A 7,819-nucleotide genomic window follows, 5' to 3' on the forward strand; every position below is an offset into this window, starting at 1 on the left:
ACCAACATTGCACACACGGTAATATATTTAAATCTTAGGAAAAAGCATTAATCGAAGTTTAATAATAAAAACGTCTTTCAGACGCAGCTTTTCACAAATATGTAAAGCATTTGGAGGATAATTATGTCAAAGCGTGGACCCTCGGAAATTCACGGGGAATAACGAGGCACACCTCACAAAAACAATTTGATATTGCAGTTATTAATGAAATTCCCTCAATAATTTACACCCCGGAGTTTTTCGCGCATCCCGAAATAATGAGCTGAATAAAAGAGGCACTAAAAATGTGTGAAGAAGACTTAAATGTGGAAGCGTTCTGCTCGTTGAGAAGGTATGTTGGGCATGTCTTCACAAATTTCGTAGTTCATCAAATTTAGAATAATTTATTTTTCTTAGGAAACATATTTAAGTTTAATATTCTTGATCTATTCTTTAATATTATTTTAATTTAACAATTGGCTTTTTAGATTTATCATCGCATATTCAGCGTTAGTCAATGGGTAAAGATCCTGAATTCCCCAAAATTTTACTCTTAACGAGTATGAGTAAGGATCCTGGGGCAGTGACGAAAAAGATGTTCGGCACTTCATTGTCAATAATAAAGACCACAAAACGTTTACCACAACAAATGGCAAATTCGCCATTGATGCAGAAATGAAAGCAATTTTTGATGAGTAAGGAATGAATAAAAAATGAACTTTAAATTTCAATATTTATTAATATTTTAGGTATTACGCTATTCGGAAAAGGATACCAAATAGCGAAAAGAGCGAAAGGTTTTTTGTAACGAAAGAAGGCAATTCAATTAAAAACGCGGACCGGTAGGAAATAATTTTAGCTTAGAATAATAGTTATTGTGATAAATAGTGGCCAATTTATATCCTAGGCTTCAAGAAAGCCTTAAGCTTCCAAGGGTGAGTGCCAAAACGTGTAGAAAGGCCATCCAAAGTCCCATGATAAACAAGGCGCAAGAGCAACAAAATCTTGTCAGTGGATTAGTTGCCCACTCAAATGCTACAGCCAATCGCCACTATCGGCACCACATTGTGGAAAAAGTGGCAGAGCAGGTTTCCGTGTTGCGGGATCTTCGAAAAGGTATTAAATAAATATAATAACTATATTAAACCCAGGAGGCAAAGCTAATTGAATTAATATTTTTCGCTGTATTTACAGGACATTCATAAAGTAGTACTTCGGTTAAAGACCGACAAAAGAGCCGTTCCAAAACGGTTTTTTTCCCAGGTGCAACCAGACGCAAAAAAGCAAAGGTAGAAAAGACGGCGGAAATTGAGAGAAAAGCCACTTTCTTGCAATGGCTGATAAATATGGTGGCCATGGACGGCTTACCATTTTCCGTTGTGGACGGAAAAGGTTTTAAGATGGCATTTGCGTATGCCAATGCAGATTTGACCGTTCCTTCCAGAAGGACATTAGTGAGAGGTTTGGAATCCACGGTAAAAAATACCCTGCTGCCAAAATGAAAGTAAGTTTGGATCATATTTAAATTAATGGTACGCTAACGAACAGTTAATAAACTTTGCTTAGTAGCTTAAAACCTAAGGAAGTGCACCTCACTTTGAACCTTTGGAGTAGTCGGATGCGCCAAGCGGACATGGGAGTCCTAATCCAATTTATTGACGCATCCTGGGCTCTCAAAAACCTACTCCTGGCATTTGTGCATTTCCCCGTATTGTGTTTGTCAATTGGCAAGAATAGACATTTATAGTTTATTAAATAATTCTATTTATTTATCCTGACATATTCACAGTTGCTTATTCAGTTCTCACTTAGAACTCCTGCCCTCTAGATAGCCCTCATCTTATAGCGCCATCTAGTAATATAAATCTATACAATATTACTGTCTCTTTAAAATTTTTGGTTTATGCTTAAACAAGATAGTTAAATAATACAAATCTTAAATTTAACGGAATCTTGTTGGCTTCTGTATCTTGCGTGTTGGTCGTTGTGGACATTTCTCAGTTGGAGTCGGAACAATCGGAATCTGTTGAGATGATCTAATGCTTGCTTCCGGAGTTGGATTGATTCTTGGAGTCGACTGAATGAGTCCTTGCGGTAAGAAATTTAAGCGCTGTTGAATAGTTCCGCACGTCTGGTTTCGTGGTCTCGATCCTGTCATTGGATGATTTTGCCAAGTCAGTCTCTGGTTTTGTTGTATTGATCCAGTCCTTGAATGTGTAGTGGATATGTTCCGCGGAATGGCTGTTGGTACGGTTTTGAGCGGAGTCATTAGTGGCGGAACAACAGGAACTGTTGATCTAATTGTTTGTGGTATCCAATTAAAAACCTTATTATTGTCATCTTCATTTCTTTCCTCTCTACTATCAAACTGAGGAGTTTGAGGTATGTTCGTGCCATCAGCATTAGGAATGATTGGTACATGTACAGGTTGGAGTCGCAAACGTAACTGATTTTGATGTCGTCGGGCAATGCCAAAAACCGTTTCAACTTCATACATCATTTTTCCTAGATGTTTCTTAATACGGCCAGTTCGCCATTTAGATCCTCGTCCATAATTCTTGACATAAACTAAGTCTTGTAAGGCAAATTTAGGTTTCTTTAGATCGGAAGTGGGTAATTGGTTATCAGAAAATGGTTTGCTTGAATTTATTTTCTGATTCACTTCATTTGTGGATCTCAAAGTAGGATGACAGAGATCAATTCTTGTTATTATATTTCTCCCGAACATCAACTCTGCTGGAGATTTCCCGGAGTTTAAAGGTGTGCGGCGATAACTCATTAATATGCGAGCTAGTCGCGTTTCCAAACTTCCTGATGGAAACTGTTCCAATCCAGCATTTAATATTTCAATTTCATCTGTAATTCCTCCAGAAATCTTCTTTAATTTGTTCTTGATTGTACGTACTGATCTCTCAGCTTGTCCATTGGACTGTGGATGGTATGGAGGAGTTGTCACGTGATTTATTCCATTAGATTTTACAAAGTTCTGGAATTCTTGGCTAGTGAAACTAGTTCCATTATCTGTCACTAAAGTGAGAATGATACCAAAACGTGCAATATGGTTGCGTAAACAGTTCGTAACAGCGTCGGTTGAAGTCGAGCGCGTTACATCCACTTCTATCCACTTGCTGTAAGAATCAACAACAATCAATAAATATCGCCCCTCAATTGGCCCAGCAAAATCCGCGTGGACTCTTTGCCATGGTTGTTTACTTGCTGGCCATGCGTGAAAAACTGTGGGGGGAATCGGGGAATGTTCTTGACAAATAACACATCTTTTTACAAAATCTTCAATGTCGTGATCAATTCCACGCCACCATAAACGAGAACGAGCCAAAGATTTCATTTTCACGATACCCTGGTGGGTCTCATGGAGTTCGTTCAAAATCTGTGGTTGACATGATTGTGGAATTACGATGCGATTTCCCAAAAACAACACGTTGTTAAAGTTTGAAAGTTCATTTTGTCTTTTTCGATAAACTTCCAGATCGCCTTGTAGTGTAGTTGTAGGCCAGCCTTGTCTCATATGCTGCAGTACTTGGTTCAAAACAGGATCCAATGTGGTTAAGGTGTCCAATTTCTGACTGGTGATAGGAGTCTCATCAATGCTCTTCAGCAACAATACATATTCGGCTGGTACCGGAGTTTTTGTGGCTGTGTGAGGTAATGGTAATCTACTTAAGGCATCAGCGTTCTGGTTTAATGAACCCTTTTTGAATTTTATATCATATTGAAAAGCAGACAACACTAGTGCCCATCTCTGTATTCGTGCCGCAGCCATTGGAGGTACTGGTTTATGGGGTGCTAATAGTGAAACTAATGGTTTATGGTCAGTCATTAGGGTGAATTTTTTTCCATAAAGATAGTCTTTAAATTTTGTTACTGCAAAAATTATTGCAAGCGCTTCTCTTTCCAATTGGGAATAATTTTTTTCAGCAGCGGTCAAACTACGGGACGCAAAAGCTATTGGACGTTCGTCTTTGTCACCATTTGAATCTGCAACCATATGAGATATGACGGCTCCTAATCCATACGGAGAAGCATCACAAGAAAGAAAAACTTCTTTATCAATGTCATAATGCACAAGCATTTTTGAGTTTTTCATGGATGTCTTTGCTTGTAGAAAAGCTTTTTTTTCTTTTTCTCCCCATACCCATGGTGTATCCTTGTGTAAGAGCTTGTGAAGAGGTGCTAGAGTCGATGAATGGTTTGGTAAAAATCGTCCGTAGTAATTGATCATTCCCAAAAAGGAGCGTAAAGTCTCAATGTTTTCTGGTGCTGGTGCTTGCATAATCTCTTCCATTTTTGAATTCAACGGGTGAAGTCCTTCAGCATCTAAACGGTGTCCCAGAAATTCGATTTCTTTCACGAAAAAATGACATTTCTCTCTTCTTAACTTCAAATTATTTTTTCCTATAATTGACAAGAATTCTTCAATTTGCTGGTAGTGGTCCTCTTCAGTTGGAGCAGCAAATAAAATATCATCTTGGAAAGGCGATGTTTTTTCCATCTCTTGCAAAACCATTTCCATATGGCGTTGAAAAATCGCGGAAGCTGATGATATGCCAAAGGGTAAGCGTTTATATTGATAAAGCCCCTTTGATGTATTTATTGTAGTCAATTCTCGGGATTCGTTGTCCAGTGGAATTTGATTATACGCATCGCGTAAATCAATTTTGGTGAAATATTTGCAATTTGCGAATTTCGAAAAAATATCCTGGGCTCTGGGCAGTGGAAAAACTTCAGTGTTGAGATTAGGATTTGTCGTAGACTTGTAATCTCCACAAATTCGTAACGATCCATTCGGTTTTACTACTGTTACAATAGGCGAAGCGTACTTGGAAAAGGGAACTCTTTCGATGATGTCGTCTTTTTCTAGTCGTTCTAACTCAGCTTCAACCTTCTCAGTCATGGAGTATGGTACTGTTCTTGCCTTACAGTATTTTGGAATTGCGTCAGATTTTACATATAAATGCGCTTCCACACCCTTCAATTTCCCTAGACCCGGACTAAAAACTTTCTCATGGTCTTTAAGAATTTGATCTAATTTGGAATCAATTTGATCAAGATTATTAACTTGGACTTCATTTATTGACGGTAAAATCTGCAGACTCGAATATAACCACTTTCTACCACAGAGGTTTGGACCTTCATCTTTAACAAGTAGGATTGGCAATTTAGCTTCCCTTGCATTGTATTGAACTTTAACATTCGTGCTACCAATAACGTTTACGGTATTGCCAGTGTAGGAGCGTAAAGTCTTGGTGAAATTCGTGATAATTCCCTTATTAGGAATTTTGTGAAATTCATCTATGTTTATCATAGTATGCCCTGATCCAGTATCAACTTCAAATTTAACTCTTTTTCCATTGACGTAGCATGTGATGATATCGGGTGGTGGAGTCGGAGTATCCAATTCTTCCATTACATCTCTTATAGTGCAGACAGGAAAATCATATTCTTTGGAATTGGATTTATCGTCATTTTTTATGTGGTGTGCACGACTCTGAGGTCTTTGCTGTGAGACCGCATTCATTTTTAGTTTGTATGGAACATTTGATTGACATGCTTTGGCAATATGTCCGATCTTCTCACATTTGAAACACTTTTCATTTAAAAAGAAACATTCGTTGCTTTTATGATTCTTGGCAGTGCAACGGTTACATTGATTAGGGTTAGGGACATATTTTGCAGTCGACTGTTGCTGTGGAATTTTTGGTTTTTTATCTGGATTTCTCTTTGGATTATTATCTTTGCTCCTCTGTTTGTTAGATATGTAGTGTGCATTAGAAGCGGAGTCTTGTTCTCCATTCGTTGTCTTCATTTGATGTGAATTCTTAGTTGCTGTTTCCATAGCTTGTACAATCTTAATCGCATCAGCCAAAGTAAGAGTATCATCTTCCGCAAGTAATCGTTTCTGCATTTGGACATCATTTATGCCACAGACCAACCTATCTCTTATCATTTCATCAAGATTCACACCAAAAACGCAATGTTCTGATAATTTCCTGAGTTCAGAAATGTGTACTGCAATCGTTTCTCCAGTCTTTCGATTTCGGTTGTTGAATTGCAATCTTTCTACAATCTTTGATGGTTTGGGATTGAAGTGATTATTCAATGTAGTTACCAATTCGTCGTAAGTCTTATCAGATACTTTGTCCGGCCTGACAAGATTTCTCAATAAAGAATATGTTGTAGATTCCAGCACAGTCTGTAATACGGCTCTTTTCTTGTCCCCGTCTATGATGTCATTAACTGTAAAGTAAGCGTCTATTCTTTCTGAGTATTGTGACCAAGCTTCAATTCGGCTATCAAACATTTCCAATCTTCCAAAAACAGCATTCTGTATAATTGGTGCTGGTGGATTCATTCTTTATAAATGGTTTCTTTTACTAGAACGTGTTGAATCTTCGTAGATTCAAATTGTCTTTTTCTTTTTTTTTTTTTTTTTTTAGCGGTCTTGGGAAAGGCGGCAAAACGTGTCGCCTTTGTTTGATGAAAATAGGTGTACCATGCGGTTCTTAAGCCTTAGTCTGTATCGTGCCTTATGCTTGTGGATTCTTTTACTGTTTTCCATTTGCCGTTTCTCTTCTTTTTTGTAAATGAAAAAGTACCTCATCCGTCGCCATTTATTGTGTTTGTCAATTGGCAAGAATAGACATTTATAGTTTATTAAATAATTCTATTTATTTATCCTGACATATTCACAGTTGCTTATTCAGTTCTCACTTAGAACTCCTGCCCTCTAGATAGCCCTCATCTTATAGCGCCAACTAGTAATATAAATCTATACAATACCCCGGGAGCCATACCGCGGAAAACATCAAGAAGAAGATTCTTGACATCCTAGATCAGTTCGGACTTGATCCCTCCTTGGTGAGTTAATGTTTTATTATGTATTTTATTTTGATTAATTAGGTGTTTAATTATACTTAATTGTTTTTTAGGTTTCGTGCGTATGTGCCGATAATGCCCAAAACATAACAAAGGCAATAAATTGACCGACGTTGTCAATGGGGAATGGAAGGTTAGTGGAATTGTGAAAACAGGGCCCCCAGAGGTCCTATAATTCCTATAAAATCCTATATTTTCAAAAATGTCCTATAACATCCTATATTTTTAGCAAAATCCCCAAAAAGTCCTATAAAATCCTATAATTTTGATATTTTGTCAATTTCAAATCCAGCCACTCAGTTAAATTGCTCGATTTAGCTATAGGATAAATTCCTATACCAAGTCATTCTAGTCTATACTATTGTTATTGTTAACATGGTTAGCTACTAGTAAATTTTTGTGATAAAATGGTTGTATAGTTTCAATTTTTTAAGTGAAAATCAAAGACTTATTTCTCTAAATATAGATTTTGTTTTTAAATGCATTAAGTTAGTTAAATAAATAGCATATAGAGTCCTATAAAATCCTATAATTTTGTAAAAGTATTCCTATAAAGTCCTATATTTTTAGAAAAATAATCCTATTTTTCCTATAAAAAAATTGAAGATTTGAGGGGGGGGCTGTGAAAAAGGCGCCATTTGAGGTTCAAAAAATGGTGAGCATTGAAAGTAGCGACGACGATAGCGACTGCCAACCCGCGGACGCTACAAGCTACACTCCTATTTTAAATGATGGTGGGATTTTCTTAATTTATTAAAAATTTTGCTAATTGTCTCTTTGTTAAATATTTTACTGAGAGCTATTCACAGTGACCTCATCACGGTACAAAAGCACCAGTGGCGTAGACAAGGGGGGGTTTCCGTGTCCAACCCCCCCCCCTTGTTCCTACCTTTGACTGTTCTAAATTGTTCTCAACCCCCCTCTTAACATTCACATACTTAGACCC

The sequence above is a fragment of the Leiobunum rupestre genome, chromosome 3 (genome assembly GCF_980474605.1).
Source record: "Leiobunum rupestre chromosome 3, qqLeiRupe1.1.hap1, whole genome shotgun sequence".
NCBI lineage: Eukaryota > Metazoa > Arthropoda > Arachnida > Opiliones > Sclerosomatidae > Leiobunum > Leiobunum rupestre.